Genomic DNA, 19,206 nt, shown 5'->3' on the forward strand with positions numbered 1-19,206 from the left:
GGTTTGAGCAGGAGAAAGAAAGGATAAGTCATAACTGAATGTTGGACAAGTCTCGATGGGCCGACTGGCCCAGTTCTGCTCCTATATCTTAAAGTTATATGGTCTTCTGTTATCAGAAAGGCAACATGGGTTCAGAAAGGTTAAATCATGTTTTACCGATATGTTGCAGGTCTATGACGGAGGAACTAAAATTTATGATAACAACAAAGATGAGATATCATTTACCTGGACTTCAGAAGGATTTTGAGAAGGTACCCCAGAAGAGGTTAATATTCAAATTGCAGGAGGTAAGCATTCAGGGTATGGGATGTGAATGTGTGCAGAATTGTCTCAAAAACAGAAAGGAAAGATTAGTGGTGAAAGGATCATTTTCACACTCGGAAGATGTTAAAAGTGAGGGTCCACAAGAATCATTTTTGGGGCTGCTGCTGTTTTTATTTACATTAATGATTTGGATAAGCACAGAACTAATAAACTAGCTAAGTCTGAAGACGACATAAAATTGGAGAGATGGGCTGATAACATTCAGGCAGCAGAATACAGGTGGATCTAAACAAAGTCCTGATGCGGGCAGATAAATGACAGGTGAAATTTAATGTAAGTAAATGTAAAATATTACATATAGGAAGTGGAAGTATTAGATATAAATATACAATGGGGGTCTTGAGTAAGAAAGTGCATTGTATGAGAAGGATTTGAGTCTCCTGGAAGACATTACTATCAACATCTAGGCAATGCACTGAAGCAATGAGGAAGGCGAATATAATTTTGGGCTATATAATGCGCTCAGCGGAGTTCAGAGCTTGAGACGTCTCCTTAAGCTGTTTCATGCATTTGTGAGGCCACGCCTTGAGAGCTGTGTACAATTCTGATCTCTATATTTTGTAAGGGATGTGAAGACACTGGTAAGAGATCAGAGAAGGGCGACTATTCTCGTTGCAGGACTGCAGGGTGTGAGCTATGCAGAAATGATTAACAGAATTAAATCTATTTGGCCTAAGTTGACATATAATGAGAGGAGATATGATAGAAGTAGTGTTCAGAAACATTGAAGGTAGAGATCAGTAGGATGCCAAGTGCTACTTCAAAATTAATCTATCTACAAGGAAACGTGGAGACTGGTTAAAGGGAGATTTCAGTTTGGCATCAGAAAACAATTCTTACAGAGTGATTTGACAGATACACAATGAACTCAACATTCTCACACAGAAGTATAGACTGACAGGTACAGAGTGAACCCCACAATCTTCATATAACCATATAACAATTCCAGCACGGAAACAGGCCTTGTTGGCCTTTCTAGTCCGTGCCGAACTCCTACTCTCACCTAGTCCTACCGACCTGCACTCGGTCCATGACCCTCCATTCCCTTCCTGTCCATATGTCTACCCAATTTAACTTTAAACGACAACATCGAACCGGCCTCAACCACCTGCTGGAAGTTCGTTACACACAGCCACAACTGTCTGAGTAAAGAAGTTCCCCCTCATGTTACCCCGAAACGTTCGCCTTTTAACTCTCAACTCATGTCCTCTTGTTTGAATCTCCACCACTCTCAATGGAAAAAGCCTATTCACGTCAACTCTATCAATCCCCCTCATAACTTTAAACACCTCTATCAAGTCCCCCCTCCCCCCAACCTTCTACGCTGCAAAGAATAAAGACCCAACTTGTTCAACCTTTCTCTGTAACTTAGGAGATGAAACCCAGGCAATATTTTAGTAAACCGCCTCTGTACTCTCTCAATTTTATTGACATCTTTCCTATAATTCGGTGACCAGACCTGTACACAATACTCAAAATTTGGCCTTACCAATGCCCTACACAATTTCAACATTACATCCCTACTCCTATACTCAATGCACTGATTTATAAAGGCCAGCATACCAAAAGCTTTCTTCACCACCCTATCCACATGAGATTCCACCTTCAGGGAACTATGCACCATTATTCCTAGATCCCTCTGTTCTACAGCATTCTTCCATGCCCTACCATTTACCATGTCTGTCCTGTTTTCATTAGCCCTACCAAAATGTAGCACCTCACACTTTCCAGCATTAAACTCCATCTGCCATCTTTCAGCCCACTCTTCTAATTGGCCTAAATCTTTATGCAAGCTTTGAAAACCTACTTCATTATCCACAACGCCAGCTATCTTAGTATCATCTACATATTTACTAATCCAATTTACCACCCCATCATCCAGATCATTAATATATATGACAAACAACACTGGACCCAGTACAGATCCATGAGGCACACCGCTACACACCGCTCTCCAATCTGACGCACGGTTATCCACCACTACTCTCTGGCGTCTCCCATCCAGCCACAGCTGAATCCTCTCTCACACTGCATCATAGACTGAGAGGTATAGAATTAACCCCACACTCTCATACTGTATGATAGACTGACAGGTACAGAATGAACCCCACTCTCTCACATTGTAACAGAGACTCGGAGATACAGGAGTAACACCACAATCCTGTAATCTATGCATCTGTTTTTGGCTGTCTCTCTGCCTGCTTGACCTATCCATTTGTCAGTTTGCCTATCGGCCTCTCTCCTTCTCTCTCTCTCTCTCTCTCTCCCTCTCTCCCTCCTTCTCTCTCTCTCTCCCTCTCTCCCTCCTTCTCTCTCTCTCTCTCGCTCTCTCTCTCTCTCTCTCTCTGTCTCTCGCTCCCTCTTTCTCTCTCTGTCATCTACCGTGTTATCTCACGATTGTCTTTCTCTCGTTCACTTCTAGCCATCCTGCATCTATTCATCACCCTGTTTCGAGTATATTTCTTTATTATTTAAGCAGTTTGCCCATTCCTTTGCAGACTGAAATATTTATTCTCAATTTCTTTTGACCTTTGACTGATTTAAGATACCCATTAAAGATTGTTACATCAGCAACGTGACACACAAAATGCTGGAGGAACTCAGCAGAGTTCCTTGTTTTGCCCTGGATTGCCAACATCTTCAGATTTTCTCGTCTTTGTACATTAGCAACGTGCTCATTTTACCGTTTCCATCCTGATCTCGGTCTCTCTATTGTATCTTTGTTCGAATCTGTGTTTCTGTATTTCAAATTGTATTGACTTCATTACGTACAGGCTTTATATACATGAGAAGTAAAAATCTGTGTTTTTTCTCTGTCTAAATTTGCAATGTGCAATTTATAGTGACTTATAATAAACAGTATGTACAATAGGACAGTCACTATAAGATAGGAATACATTTGTGCAATTCTCTCTCTCTCTCTCTCTCTCTCTCTCTCTCTCTCACTCTGTGTGAGTGTGTGGGGGGACGGGGACGGGGCGCGTGTGTGTGAGAGTGTCACCAGGAGGAAGCTGAAGGACTGAAGGACAGATCAAAATGGAAAACTGCAGGGACAGAGGAAGGGGTCGGTCATTGTCGCTGGTCTCCGTTCAGAGATGAATAATTAGCCAACAAAAAGATGAAATCTGTAAGTGTAGCTGCTTCGTGACAAAGCTCAGTCTTTGAAAGTAAATCTACCGGCCCATTTCCACCAGAGACGCTGCTGAGGAAATGCCAAAGAACTTTGATGTATTTGTCTCCAATCGCCGCAATATTTACAATAGAGGCAATGGTATTGAATTAAAGTGTTTGTTCAAAGATCTGTAACTAAGAAAGTTGGTGAGGCGTATACCCGTGTCTCCGGAGACACACCCTCTGTATAAATCAGGGCCGCTTGGACTGCATCAGCTTTCTGCCGGAGCTGGAAGTACAGGAGCAGCACAGATCACAGCTGCTCACTGGAATGGTGTATCCAGTCATCTGGCGAATACAAGGCGTTTACTATCCATTTATTTCTGCCTTTGGAATTGCCGGTAAGCCGCGGTGTCAGCTGCCGTGGGTGGATGTTGAAGTTCAATCCCAATGACGTGATTGATTCTGCCGCTGGTTTAAACTCTCACATTCCAGTCCCGGCATTCCGCATTTCGGGAATGGAGTGGAAACACCGGGACTACAGATGCTGGGATTTCTATCTAAAAGCAAACCGCTATAGGAAATCAGCCAATCAGCCACTTTCTGTGAGACTGAGCGGGTCAGGCAGCGTTCTTCCAGCGGTTTGTGATTAATAATGAGATGTTCGCCTCTCTGCTTTTGCTCTTGTAGTAACTGCACTGCATTAGCAAATATTGTGTTTATACAGCCGGCCAAGCTTATGCCAATTGATCGTCTGCATTTGAATGTATGTGATTGTCCACTGCGGAGCACCAATCAATCCAATGGATTTTTAGTAAATGTCTGAGATATGACTGAAGAGAAAGCAGATGATGGACAACACAGTGAAGTCGATGCTGTCAATTAACACAGCCGACGCGTGCTTCATAGTTATCAATACTGTGAAATGTATTCTATTATATCTACACCTGACACCGTTACAGACATCGGACTACGGCAACGAGTTCGCTGCTGGACGTTGAATTCCTCTCCCCTGCTTCCCTGTGATGGGTTCATTGGGAGGCGTCATGTCTGTCTGTGAGGTTGTGTCGGTCTGCGCAGTATCTGTTCGAATCAGTCAGTGTTCTGTTGTAAAGTCAGCGAGGTGGTAAATGCTGGAACAGGAAACAAACTCTGGGAATGCTGGAAACACTGAGCCCCAAGCAGCTTGTATGGGAAGAGAAACCAGTTAACACTCGTGTCCGGGGTCTCTCTCAGAACAATCCTGAGGAGAGAAACTTTAACTGTTTCCCACATATTCTGTTTCGCCTGGGTGAGTGTTTCCAGCATTTCCTGTTTTTGTTCCGTCCTTCGGATGTTCTGTCGCTGACCAGGATCGCCATGGAAGTTGCTAATGGACGAACGGAAGAATCCCGCCATCGGCGTCCGGTTTTATTCATTTCATCAGGAGGAGACGCGGAAATGGCCGGCAGAATATGTTCCATCCAGTATTGACCCTGAGGAAGTAGTTACCCAGTTTTATCTTTGCGCTGTCTCTTCACATTTCGCTCATCAGTAAGGAATCTGTATTCAGACCATATTGACATTATTTTACAGTATGAACTCCTTCTCTCTCCCCGCCAGCTCTGCGCCCTCTCTCAACCTTCCCACCGCTAAATACAACAATAAAGTGGAAATATTACAGGATCCCCTCAAACTTCCGCATTGGCTTCTGCTCAGTATTTTCTCAACTTGCTGTTCCCGTCTCTCTTCCAGCGAACTTGGTGGCGATTGTGATCCTGTCCCGGGGAAAGTGCGGTCTCTCCAAATGTGTCACTCGCTACCTGGTGGGAATGGCAGCGGCCGATCTCCTGGTCGTTATCTCGCATCCGCTGCTGAGCTGGACTGCTCCGATTTATTTTCCCTGATCGTTCCTGTTCATCACTCCTGTGTGCAGAGTCATTCTATGGTTGATGAATGCGAGCACTGCGGCCTCAGTCTGGCTGACTGTAGCTTTCACCGTCGATCGATTTGTGGCTTTGTGAGAAGCTGAAAACAAAATATTGCACCGAGAGAACGGCGGCTGTGGTTGTCGGGACAGTGAGTGTGCTGGCCTGTTTGGAGACTGTCCCCTCCGGCTTTGTATTCGGGCCCAGAGAGATAATTGATGGTGTTCCCTGGGGTTGTGTTTTTACACCGAGTTACACAAACTCTCCCTCATGGGCGGCAATTGAGATGTTTCACCTAATTTTAACCCCTTGTGTCCCATTCTTTCTGATTTTGCTGTTCAATATCCTGACGGTCAGGGGAATTCTAGCGGCCAGTCGAGCCCGCAGGGGGCTCTGGGGACAAAAGAGTGGAGCGAATGACTAGTTCGGGAGATGGAGAACCGACGCAAATCCATTGTTTTGCTCTTCAGCATAACCGGTAGTTTCATATCGTTATGGGGAACAAGGGTGGTATTTTCCATCTATCAACGGATTTCAAAGGTTTTCTTTTATTTCGTCACGGATCCCCGTTACATCACAGGACAGACAACGGAAATGCTGCAGGTTCTCAGTTCCTGCACCAACACGTGTATTTACGCCCTGACTCAGAGCAAATTCCGAGAGGAACTGAAGAATGCGGTGAAATACCCATTGAATCGGATTTTGAAACTCATTAAACATTAGAAATAAATGCTGTAAAGTATTACAAGTCAGCTGCCTTCATGCTCCCTATTCTATCCCCCCACTTGTGGGTAAATGGAAACAATGTGATGAACAGAGTGACAAAACAAACACGAGAGAACCTGCATTCGCTCGAAATACAAAACAACACACACAAAATCAGATCCTGATGAAGGGTCTCGCCACGAAACGTCGACTGTTTACTCTTTTCCTCACACAGAAAGCTGGAGGAACTCAGCAGGCCAGGCAGCATTTATGGAAAAGAATAAACTGTCAGCGTTTCGCGTCAAGATCCTTCACCAGAGTCCTGTCAACTGTTTACTCTTTTCCCGTTTTGTGCGAAGGAGAGAGCGAAGGAGACATCGCGAGGAAAGGGCGCGCACGACAGCACGTGAGGGAGAGGGCGCCACGGAGACGACGCTAGAGTGACCGTGAGGGAGAGGGCGTCACGGAGACGACGATAGAGTGACCGTGAGGGAGAGGGCGCCACGGAGACGACGATAGAGTGACCGTGAGGGAGAGGGCGCCACGGAGACGACGATAGAGTGACCGTGAGGGAGAGGGCGCCACGGAGACGACCTTAGAGTGACCGTGAGGGAGAGGGCGCCACGGAGACGACGATAGAGTGACCGTGAGGGAGAGGGCGCCACGGAGACGACGCTAGAGTGACCGTGAGGGAGAGGGCGCCACGGAGACGACTCTAGAGTGACCGTGAGGGAGAGGGCGCCACGGAGACGACGCTAGAGTGACCGTGAGGGAGAGGGCGCCACGGAGACGACGTTAGAGTGACCGTGAGGGAGAGGGCGCCACGGAGACGACGCTAGAGTGACCGTGAGGGAGAGGGCGCCACGGAGATGTCGTCACAGTGAGCGCGAGGGAGAGGGCGCCACGGAGACGACGCTAGAGTGACCGTGAGGGAGAGGGCGCCACGGAGACGACGCTAGAGTGACCGTGAGGGAGAGGGCGCCACGGAGACGACGTTAGAGTGACCGTGAGGGAGAGGGCGCCACGGAGACGACGTTAGAGTGACCGTGAGGGAGAGGGCGCCACGGAGACGACGTTAGAGTGACCGTGAGGGAGAGGGCGCCACGGAGACGACGTTAGAGTGACCGTGAGGGAGAGGGCGCCACGGAGACGACGCTAGAGTGACCGTGAGGGAGAGGGCGCCACGGAGACGACGTTAGAGTGACCGTGAGGGAGAGGGCGCCACGGAGACGACGTTAGAGTGACCGTGAGGGAGAGGGCGCCACGGAGACGACGTTAGAGTGACCGTGAGGGAGAGGGCGCCACGGAGATGACTCTAGAGTGACCGTGAGGGAGAGGGCGCCACGGAGACGACGTTAGAGTGACCGTGAGGGAGAGGGCGCCACGGAGACGACGCTAGAGTGACCGTGAGGGAGAGGGCGCCACGGAGACGACGCTAGAGTCACCGTGAGGGAGAGGGCGCCACGGAGACGACGCTAGAGTGACCGTGAGGGAGAGGGCGCCACGGAGATGTCGTGACAGTGAGCGCGAGGGAGAGGGCGTTTGGTAGAGGCAGAGAAAATAGAATGAGAGAGAGAGCGAGATATTGAAGCGACCAAGACATCTTGAGCGAGACAGAGAGAGAGCGAGAGAGAGAGAGAGAGATAGAGACAGAGAGAGGGAGAGGGAGAGAGAGCGAGAGAGAGAGAGAGGGATAGAGACAGAGAGAGGGAGAGGGAGACAGAAAGAGAGAGCGGGAGGGACAGAGAGAGAGGGTGAGGGAGAGGGAGATAGACAGACAGACGGATAGATAGATAGATAGATAGATAGATAGATAGATAGATAGATAGATAGATAGATAGATAGAAAACAGGCTGTGTGACATTGCGGGATCTGTGGTTTCACTCTATCACTGAGATCGGCTTGTTTAGTGGATGATAAGTATTATTTTGAATTATGTACAGCTTCTACTGTAGACATTAGTTTTTTTTGTTCTGTATTAAAATACTATGAGTTCTAACAAATTGTGTGGTTTCAATACGTGTGCTGTCTCCTTTGTTTGCGAATGCATACGTAAATGGCCTGAGCTGAATCAAAGAAGAATACAATAAATGATTTTTAAAATAATGTTCATTACAAGCAGGCTATTAGAAAGCACCTAAATACATGGGATGGAAAGATATGAATCAGATGTAGCAAACATTTTAGCGGGGGACACAGACAGGAGTATCTGTGGAAATGAGTGAGACTGCAGGATGGTGCGTCACCCCTATCAGGCCATGACCAAGGATGTCTCTGAGACAGTTCGGGCCATTCTGAAACGGCAGGGTGAGCAGTCGGAGGTTGTGGTTCTTATTAGAACTAATAACAGAAAGACAATGTTTTGCAAAGAGAATTAAGGGAGTTGGTCTGAAAGTTCGGAAATAGGAACTCTTGCGTAGTGATTGCAGGATTCCTTCAGATGCCACATGCTTGCGATATAAGATATACTAAGTTGGTACAGTTAAATCTGTGGCTAATTATCTGGTGCAGGAGGGAGAGCATCAGGAAATAAGATCATTGGTCCCTCTTGCAGGGTAAGTGGGACTGGTGTCAGGAGGATGGGTTACAGTGAAGGGGATGTAATATTCTCACAGGGAAGCTTGCAGGAGACACGGTGATGATTTTTAACATGTGGCATATGGAGGGGGTGTTGGGATCCAGAGCTACAGGTCAGTAAGTTGCAATGAGCGGAAGGTTGAGATGAGGTCGAGGACCCTAACAGGAAGTCCAGATACGGCCGAGTTGATGAGCACGGTGGCAGCGGAGGGCAGAAGTGCGTTTATTTCAGAGCAGGGTGTACAACAGTGAAAGCAGATGTACTGAGAGCCCGGATTAGTACATGTCACGGTGATTCATCCATTATAGAGATCTGGTCGAGAGAAGGGCAGGACTGGTATCGAAACACTCCAGGATTCATGTGATTCAGACAGTGCAGAGGGGGGTAGATGAGGGTGGGGAGCTGCGTTGATGATCAGGCACAATGTCACAAGGTTGAGGTTATCTCGAAGGCTCATCCAGTCAGACAATGCGGGTAGAACTGAGGAATAAGAAAGGTGCAATCACTGTGATGGGATTATACTGCAGGCCTCCCGATAGACAGTAAGAGAGAGGGACAGATATGTCAGCAGATTATGGGCTGATGTGAAAACAACAGAGTAGCTGTAGTTGGTAAATAGTCTCCCCAGAATGACTGAGACATCCTTACTGCCTGATACTTGGATGGGGTATTATTTGTTCGTTGTGCTCAGGAACGTTTCCGGACAGAGTATGTAGATGATCCACCAGGGAGGGGGACATACTTGACATTTTATTGGTCAATGAGCCTAGCGAGATGTCTGGAATTCCACTGGGAAAGATTTAAGGATTATAATTCTGAAGGGTTTCAGCTAGTTATTGAATAAGGATGAGACTGAACCTGAAGGTGGATGAATGTAAGTTTGTGGAAGACTTGGGCAGGTGTCATAGAGAGTAGGCTGGGAGCTGATGTTACTGGTTGTTACTGGATGGAGCTGCTATTAGCTGATGTCTGACATGTGAGAGTCACGTACAGCCCAACCGGTCAGAATTTATTAGTTCCCTTTCCCTGTGAGGAGGGTAGAGAGGGACAGGGATGGTCAGGAACTTAGGGTGATGAGAAATATTGTATTTATTTAAAAATATAAGAGGAGTCATGTGCAAGGACGAGGAAGATGAAATTGGACGGGTTCTTGGAGAAACATACAGGGAGCAAGAAAGAAGTCACACAGTGAATCAGGAGAGTGAAGAGTGACCTGGAAATGTCCTCATTCAGGAGGATCAATGGGAATCCCAATGCATCTTATGCATACACAGAAAGAACAGTGGAGTGGGGTGAGGACAGGACCACTCAGGGACAAAGGCGGGAGTTTATGCCCGGAGCCAGAGTTAGCATGTGAGGTAGTAAATGAATACTGATGTTCACTCAGTGTAGAAGGAGGAAAGCGTGATGAGAAAGGCGGTATGGTGATATTCTCCAGCGTGTTGATACTAAAGAGGAGGTGCTGTTGGGTCTCTCAGACCATTTAGATGAGTAAGTCCTTTGGGGGATTTAGACCATTGGGGGACACAAATCATATGCAGTTAAATGCGATGTTTAAACTGCCGGAACCATACTGTAAGAACAGAGATCTTAACAACATCTGACCCGTACTGTAAGGGAACGGAATGGTCTATCTCTGGTGTAAGCATATCCTGCGCATGTGACTGCACAAGTATAATCAACATTTGACTACAGGGACAGTGAACTTTACAATATCTAGACCTTCACTACCAGGACACAGAACAATAAAACTCACAGCACTGTGCAGTGAGCACACGCTCCTGTACACACCCAGCACTGTACTCCACCGTTAAACACTTCAAGGACAGGGAACTGTACAAACGTGATATTGTACTACAATTCATGAACACTATCTATCCCCTCAATCCCACTGGACATCTCTCAGGATGTAACAGAGAGTTGACAAAGGAGAACCTTGAATGATGTGTGCTTCAATTTGCAAAGGTTTTTGAAATGCTGCTGGCAGAAAGAGGAACAGAAACGTAGGCAGGTTCTGTAAAGTTGGAAAGAGTAGTGTGTGGCTGTAATTTCCCCAACATTTACTCAGATTTTCTTAGTGTCGAGGCTCTGAGGAGTGGAATTTGTTGGCATCCTGGAAATACTTACCAGCATTTACAGCCTATACTATGTCAGCTTGTGCAGATTTAGCATGTCCTCTAAAAAATTGATAATGTTCTCTGGATATTTAGTGGAGAATAGCCTGACTGGTCTGGTTTAGAAACACCGATGCCCTTGAATGCAATAACAATTGAAATGCTGTGGATGCAGCCAGTCCATCACAGGTAAAGCCCTCCTCACCACTGAACACATCTACAAGGAGCGCTGTCACAGGAAAGCTGCATCCACATTCAAGGACCCCATCATCCAGGCGATGCTCTCTTCTCCATGCTGCCATCAAGAAGGAGTTACAGGAGCCCCAGGTCCCACAGCACCAGGTTCAGGAACAGCTATTAAACCCCAACAATCAGGCTTCGGAAGCAGAGGGGATAATGTCACTCAACACAACAATGAACTCGCTCTCAGGGAATCCACAGCTCATGTTCTTGATTATTACTGCATATTTATCATCCGTTTTGCTTTGCTTTTTGTTTACTTTCACAATTTAGTCTCTTTGTTGTCTGTTCTACATTGGTGATTTGCCAGTCTTTTATGTGTGCAGTTTTTCATTCATTCCTTCTTGTATCTTTGTATTTACTGTGCATGCCCGCAACAAAATGTATATGTTGACATTTGTTCTTTAACAATAAATTTACTTTCAACATTGAACTACACAGGAAGTATCTTGTGAGAATAGGTGGAGTACGATAGGGCTTTTCTCTTTGGCAGGAAGCAGGATGAGAGGGGACTTGATTGAGGTAGACAAAATGATAGGAGGTATCAAATGAGTGGAAATCCAGAGCATGTTTTCCAAAGGGAAAGTTGTTAAAACAAGGAGGCCCAGTTTTAAGGTGATGGGAGAAAAATGTGTGTATGTTTTTTTTTGGGGGGGGTGTTGTGCGGATGACTGAGGATAACTTTTAAGCACAGAAAATGTGTGGAGTTTACTGCTAGGGATGGCGGTAAAGGCAGATGCATTAGGGACACTTAATAGACCTTGCACTGGGCATGACCCTTGCAATTGATGAATTTCAGTGGGAGACCATTTTGATAACAGTCATCCTCAAAGATGGACACAATCTTGGAGGATTTTGCTAAACTAAGGGCAGCTGATGATCACTTCCCACCTTGTACTTCCTGCTCACCTTCCACCACCTTCTTATCCTGACCTCTCATTACTTTCTTCCGGACTTTTTAAAGGGTCTGTGCCCGAAATGTTGAGAGTTTACTATTTTCCTTACATGCTGAGTTCCTCCAGCATTTTGTGTGTGTTGCAAGGTAATGAGAAATATGTTAGGTAGGAGCTGGGGAGAGCAAAGGCCGGGAGTAGCTGTAACTCACACCTGACGTCTGAGAGTTATTTAATGATGAGTGGTTCAAAATTCAAATGGTTTATATGAGGGGGAAAGACAAGAATCCAGACATTGTATGATTAGAGATGTTGTAAATGCTGTCAAAAAGCAAAAGGAATTATAAGGAACGTTTAGAAAGTGGAAAATAGACAATGCCCTTGATGGATATGCAGCAATATGCAAGTTGAACAGATAATCTGCAGTGCTGAAAGATGGTAGGGGACAGGGAATAATTTTGCTGAGCAAGCCTGGAGAGAACACCTTCTAGGTACATTAACAAACAAAAGGGGCACTGCAGAGAAAGCAGGAATGTAGCCAACTCAGTGGTGGAGGAGTGAAAGAATGTTTGGAGCCGGGATATGTGACCACATCACCAAATGTATATTTCACGGCAGTATTCCCCAAACACAAAGTGATGGCGGTGCGGGGTGGGGAGGCATCAGGAAGGATCCGATGATATTCCACGCACATTGCTAACACATTGCTGGGAGCACTGGGACTCTCATAGAACAGGAAGGTTGATAACTCACCAGGACTGAATAAAATTCACTCCAGGTTATTGAGTGAATGGGGCAAGATTGCAGATGGCAGGATCTTTCACAGAGATACCTGTAGTCTATTTTGAATCACACATTTTGCTGTAGAGGACTGCAGATGAGCCAATAATTTACGCCGTTTAACATGGGCTATAGACACCAACCAGGAAAAGCATAGTTGAAACAAGAATTTGGTGCAGTTGTGGTTATTGAAGAAAGTTTCAAAGGATTCAGCAGAACACAGAGCAGCTGGAAATGTGGGCAGAGGAATGGCATATGAGGTGTTGTACCCGAGGACGTGAAATTTTAGAAGATGTTTTTTTTTGTTTCAGTATCTCTCTCCAGTTGGAGTAGCAAGAATGGCAGTTCTGCCAGTGACGTTCTCTGCCTCAGGATGTGGGAGGTCAGTGTCCCCGATAAATAAACATGAGGGACATGCACCAGCTGTAGCTCCTGACTGACCGTGTGAAGTAAATGGAGGTGGAGATCGACAGACCTGGGTTCATCAAGAACAATGAGAACTCGAGGCGCTCAAGCAACAACATGGATTGTCAAACCGTGAGGAAAGGGGACCACTGGAAGAACCGCGCCGGATGCTGAGGAAAAGGCTCATTACTCTGAGAAGAGCGGAGCAACATCGGAGGCGCAGGAGAGAAAGAACACAGAACGATCTGCATTTATCAGTCACCCATTTCAGTTCACCAAACAGCTGCTGGGACAGAAGAGAAGCGGGAAGCTGTCCTGCACAAAGGAACAGATGGATCGCCATCTTCGAGGTACCTTCAGCAATCCGGACAGGGAAGTTGAACTGGGAGACTGTGATGCCCGCATCGCCCCCACAGAACCAACAGAGGTTTTCGACCTTCGACGGCCTCTCTCCAAGGAGGTTCAGCAAGTAGTCAAGAAAGCCAGAGCTGGCTCAGCTCCTGGGCCGAGTGACACCACCTACAACATCTACAAACGCTGCCCCCGGCTTCTCCGGCGGCTGTGGAGAATCCTCAAGGTCGTCTGGAACAGAGGCAAAGTGCCCCAGCAATGAAAGTATGCAAACGGGGAGTGGATTCCAAAAGAAGAGAACTCCAAGAACATCAGCCAGTTTAGGATAATATCCTTGCTGAGTGTTGAAGGGAAGATCTTCTTCAGGGTGGTGGCAGAGCGCCTGACAGAGTACTTCCTGAGGAACAATTACATTGATGCCTCCGTCCAGAAGGGCGGCGTCCCAAGGGAACCAGGCTGCTTGGAGCACACTGGAGTCATCACACGGCTCCTGACAGAGGCCAGAGAGAATAAGGGTGACTTAGTGGTTCTGTGGTTGGATTTGGCCAATGCCTGTGCGTCAATCCCCCACAAGGTTGTTGAAGACGCTCTGAGGAGGCACCATGTCCCTGCAGGAATCAGAAGCTTCCACCTGAGAGTCTCAACAGGGCCAATGACATCAGACTGGTGCCGGCTGGAGATTCGGATCATCACAGGCTGCGCCATCTCTGTCATCCTTTTCGTCCTGGCAATGAACACGCTGGTAAAATCTTCAGAGCCGGAGTGTCGAGGCCCGAAATCAAGATCTGGGATCCGCCAATTACCAATACGAGCCTTCATGGATGATCTGACCATCACTACGGAGTCACTGCCTGGTGCGAGGTGGATCCTTGAGGGGCTGGAAAGGGTGATGAGGTGGGCAAGGATGTCCTTTAAGCCTGAAAAATCTAGATCTGTAGTGCTGAAGAAAGGGAGAGTACGGGATAAGTTTCGTTTCGCTATTGAGGACATTCCAATTCCTACCATCAGAGAGAGCGCTGTTAAAAGTCTTGGGAAGATGTTTGATGCCACACTCAGAGATAAGGCGGCAATAAGAAACACCTGTGGGGAGTTTGAACAACGGCTGTAAGAGGTTGACAGGACTGGCCTTCCAGGGCGGTTTAAGGCATGGATTTACCAGCACGGTGTACCACCAAGAATCCTCTGGCCACTGCTTCTCTATTTCCAATGTCCACTGTTGCTGAATTAGAGAGGGTAGTCAGCCGGGTCCTGCGAAGGTGGCTGGGTTTACCGAGGAACATCAGCAGCATCGCTCTGTACAGGAATAACTGCAAACCGAGGCTCCCCCTGAGATCCATCGAGGAGGAGTTCGAGGTTTTGCGAGCAAGAGAGGTCCTGCAGTTCCGGGAATCTTCAGATCCAAAGGTTGCCAGAACAAGAGTGGCAGTAAGAACTGGAAGAGAGTGGAGAGCAGAGGCTGCAGTGGGAGAAGCTGAGGCGCGACTGGGCCACAAAGTGCTGGTGGGGGCAGTCGCCAAGGGGAGAGTTGGACTTGGAAGCCTTGAGGTCCCCCATTTTGACAAAGTACAAGGGAAAGAGCGACAAGAACTGGTTCAGAATGAAGTAAGGGCAGCTGTGGAGGAGGAGAGGACCAGCAGAGCTGTGGCAATGAAACAGCAAGGAGCCTGGACCAAATGGGAGCAGGTGATCGAGCGAAAGATCACGTGGAATGATCTCTGGAAGGTGGATTCACATCACATCAAGTTCCTTATCCAGGCTGTTTATGATGTCCTTCCTTGCCCATCCAACCTGCACTGCTGGGGCCTTGCAGAACGACCAGCTTGCCCCCTCTGTGAGAAGACCGGCACGCTAGAAGAAGAAGAAGAAGAAGAAGAAGAAGAAGAAGAAGAAGAAGAAGAAGAAGGAAGAAGATCCCTTCGTGAGATGGTTACAACTAAGGTGAATGACGCTGCAAAGTTTTGTGTCCGGCAGGAGAGTCAAGGGAAAGAGTCGCACAGTGCAGGGTCCCCAGTGGCTGCTCCCCTCGGAACAGGAACACGTTTTGAATACTGATGGGGGAATAACCTCTCCGGCCACACCAGCAGCATCCAGGCTGTTGGCGCTGACAGTGTCTCAGATGCCCAGTCGGGAGGGCAAGATCGGGCAGGACAGCATTTGAGAGAAATCCGTGTGCATGGCCAAGTCAGTGATCGCTCCCAGGTCTGCTGACATCCACTCCACTCCCCTTGCAATTTTTGCTCATTTCTTTCTCAATTCCTGCTAAAACACTGTTTACATTTACATCATTTATTATTATATTGCAATTTGTCCTCTACTGTGCCTATTGTCTTGTGTATTAATTATTGTACTGCCCTGCACTGTTTGTGCACTTTATGTAGTGCTGTGAAGGTCTGTAGTCTAGTGTAGTTTTGTGTTGTTTCATGTAGTACCAGGGTCCTGGAGGAACGTTGTTTTGTTTTTACTGTGTACTGTCCCAGCAGTTTATGGTCGAAATGACAATAAAAGCGACTTGACTTGACTTAAGCAACACATCAAAGTTGCTGGTGAACGCAGTTTGGCAAAATGAGCAACAGTGAACTATTATCTGATTGGGGAAAATGTTCACACAACAGAAGTACAGAAGGAAATATGAGTCCTTGGGCAAGACTCCCAGAAGGATAACTTACAGGTTGAGTCTGTGGTAAAGAAGGCAAATGCAATGCTGACATTTGTTTAAATTCAAGTAGAATATATATGGGCATCCGTTATCTCGTGAGAGCATGGATTTGCGCCTTGGAAGGTTTCCAGGGCGCAGGCCTGGCCAAGGTTGTATGGAAGACTGGCAGTTGCCCATTCGGCAAGTCTTCCCTCTCCACGCCACCGATGTTGTCCAAGGGAAGGGCACTGGGACCCATACAGCTTGGCACTGGTGTATGGCAGAGCAATGTGTAGTTACGTGCCTTAGTTAAGGACGTAGTTAAGGACACAACACGCTGCCTCAGCTGAGGTTCGAACTAGCGACCTTCAGATCACTAGACCGACACATTAACCACTTGGCCACGAGCCAACTATAACCGAGTAGAATATATAAGCAAGGAGATAATGCTGATAGTTTATAAGACACTACTTAGGCCGCACTTAGAATATATCTCAGAAAAGGTGTGTTGTCATTGGAGAGGGTACAGAGGATGTTCAAGAATACGATTCCGGGAATGAATGGTTCAGATATAAGGAGCGTTTGCCAGCCTTTGGCCTGTAATCCTGCACTGACTTATTTTTTTTTAATAAATGCGGGTGTTGGGGAGTAAATCTCACTGAAACCCACCGAATGTGGAAAGGTCCGGATAGTGCGGATGAGGAGAGGAATTTTCGAATGGTGGGGTAGCCATAACAGAGGGCACAGTCTCAAAACTGAGGAGTGACCTTTTAGAGTAGTTAAGGAGGATTTTATTTAGTCAGAGAGCAGTGAATCTGTGGAATTCTCTGACACAGACGACAGTGGGTGGGGGCAGGTTTGTGCGTACATTTAAGGTTGAAGCTAATAGTTTGCTGATCAGTCAGGGCATCAGGCCAAGAAGGCAGGTGCAGGGGGCTAACGGCATTTCATTGGCTTTGTATCTGCACTTGGCACAATGACAATAAAGTTGAATCTAATCTAATCTCATCTCATCTATTGGCTCACTTAAATAATTTTTCATCGCGTCTCTCCTGTGTGTGTGTTTTTTTTTTGTTCTCTCCTGTTGGTTATGTGAAAGCTTTCCAATCCTCTAACTTCCCACTATTTTCTTGGTATATTATATGACCCCCCTTTTGCTTTTATCAAAAACAGGAGAGAATCTGTGGATGCTGGAAATCCAGGAAACACATACACAGGATACTGGAGGATCCTAGGAGGCCAGGCAGCATATATGGGAAATAGTAAACAGCCGGCGTTTTGGGCCGAGACCCTTCATCAGGACTGGGGGGAAAAATATATCTCACCAGAGGAAAATGTGTGGGGTTTGGAGAGTGAAAGAAGTGGTAGGTGATGGGTGAAACTGGGAGAGGGTTAGCAGTGAAGGAAAAAAATCTTAGGATATAATTTCCTTAACGATTGTCGAAAAATCATTGCTAACACTTCCACATTTCTTCAGCCGTCTCTTTCAGATCTCTGGGGTGTACAACATCTTGTCCAGGTGACCTATTTACCTTCAGACCTTTGTGTTTCCCCAAGAACCTTCTCCCGAGTAACGTAACTTTACACATTCTGACCACTGACATCTGGGACTTCCATATTCCTGCCAGTGAATTCGACAAATAAGAGTGATGTACAATACTTATTCAGTTCATCTGCCATCACCTTGCACCCCCACCCTATTACTACCTCTTCAGCATCCTTTTTCAATGGTCCGATATCCACTTCCGCCTCTCTTTTACACTATATCTACCTGAAGGAAAATGTTGTACCCACTTTAATATTACTGGCTAGCTCACCGAAGTATGTATTCCATCATTTCCTTCTTAATTATTTTAGTTGCATACTGTTGCTTTTCAAAGCTTCCCAATCCCCTAACTTCCTAGTATGCCCTCTCTTTGGTTTCTATGTTGCCTGTTCTGTCACCTTACCTTTGGAATACTACATCCTCTTTGTGAAGTATATATCCTGTGCCTTCTGAATTGCTTCCAGAAATTCCAGCCATTGCTGCTCTGTTTTCATCCCTGCCCGTGTTCTTTTCAAATCAATATTGACCATTTTTTTCTCTCTCGTGCCTCTCTAATTCACTTTATTCCACATCTGACGTTAGCTTCTCTTTCTGTAATGTCAGAGTGAATCTGATCATATTCAGATCACTTGCCCCCGAGGGTTCTTTGAACTTAAGTGATCTAATTGATTCTGGTTCAATACAACACCCAATCCAGAATAACTCATCCCCAAGTGGGCTCAACCACGAGCTGCTCTAAAAAAGCATCTTGTAGGCATGCTAGGAATTCCTCCTCTTGAGACCAACACCATCCTAATTTTCCTAATCACCTGCATGGCAATCCCTCATGTCTTCTGTAACTCTGCCCCTTTGGCACGCATTTTCTATCTCCCACTGTAATTTGTGGACCACATATTTACTACTGTTTGGAGGTCTCTACACAATTCCCATGAGGTTTTTTTTTTACATCTGCTGATCCTTAATTCTACACCTTGCAACCCTATGCCACCCCTTTCTAAAGATTTAATTTAATATTTTACCAACAGAGAAACACAACCCCACTAGCAGCTTGTTCTTTCAAGAAACACATAAGTATCTGGGAAACAAGAGGACCTGCAGTTGCTAGAAATCTGGAGAACTACACACAAAGTGTTGGAGGAGCTCAGCATGTCAGGCATCATCTATGGATGGGAAGCAACATTTCGGGCCAAGGCTCTTCATCGAGACTCGATACCCACGTATCTGGAATATCAACAAGCACAGAAAGGAGAAAGTAGTGCAAAATAGGGAAAGCCTTTGACAAAATTTAGTCCAAGGCTTAAAAAATCCTGCCAAAACCAGCTCAATAGTTAACAAATACAACAATGGCAATAAACACTTTCATCAATACCAACATTGACTTTTTTTCAGAAAAATATCTTGGACCCGTTTCAATCAGTAACATTTACAACGATAAATAAGAACTATTTACACTCAAACCCACTTAGATTAACACTATCTTGGATAGAAGGACGAAGAGAAATAACATACATGAAAAAATCACAAAGAAGTCAGATAAAAAATCTAAGTATATATTTTCATCAAAAATGAACAGGATTCAGCGCTCCATGTGCGTATATGTAATCGTGATAAGAAATA

General features: G+C 46.2%; 1 protein-coding gene across 2 annotated transcripts in view; it reads right to left on the minus strand.

The window, feature by feature from the left end:
• The window catches only part of LOC134340926 (oocyte zinc finger protein XlCOF6-like), a 408,299-nt gene that overhangs the window by 355,817 nt on the left and 33,276 nt on the right, over positions 1-19,206 (minus strand). The gene's annotated exons all lie outside the window — the stretch shown is intronic.

This window comes from Mobula hypostoma, chromosome X2 (assembly GCF_963921235.1).
Source record: "Mobula hypostoma chromosome X2, sMobHyp1.1, whole genome shotgun sequence".
In the NCBI taxonomy this organism is placed as follows: domain Eukaryota; kingdom Metazoa; phylum Chordata; class Chondrichthyes; order Myliobatiformes; family Myliobatidae; genus Mobula; species Mobula hypostoma.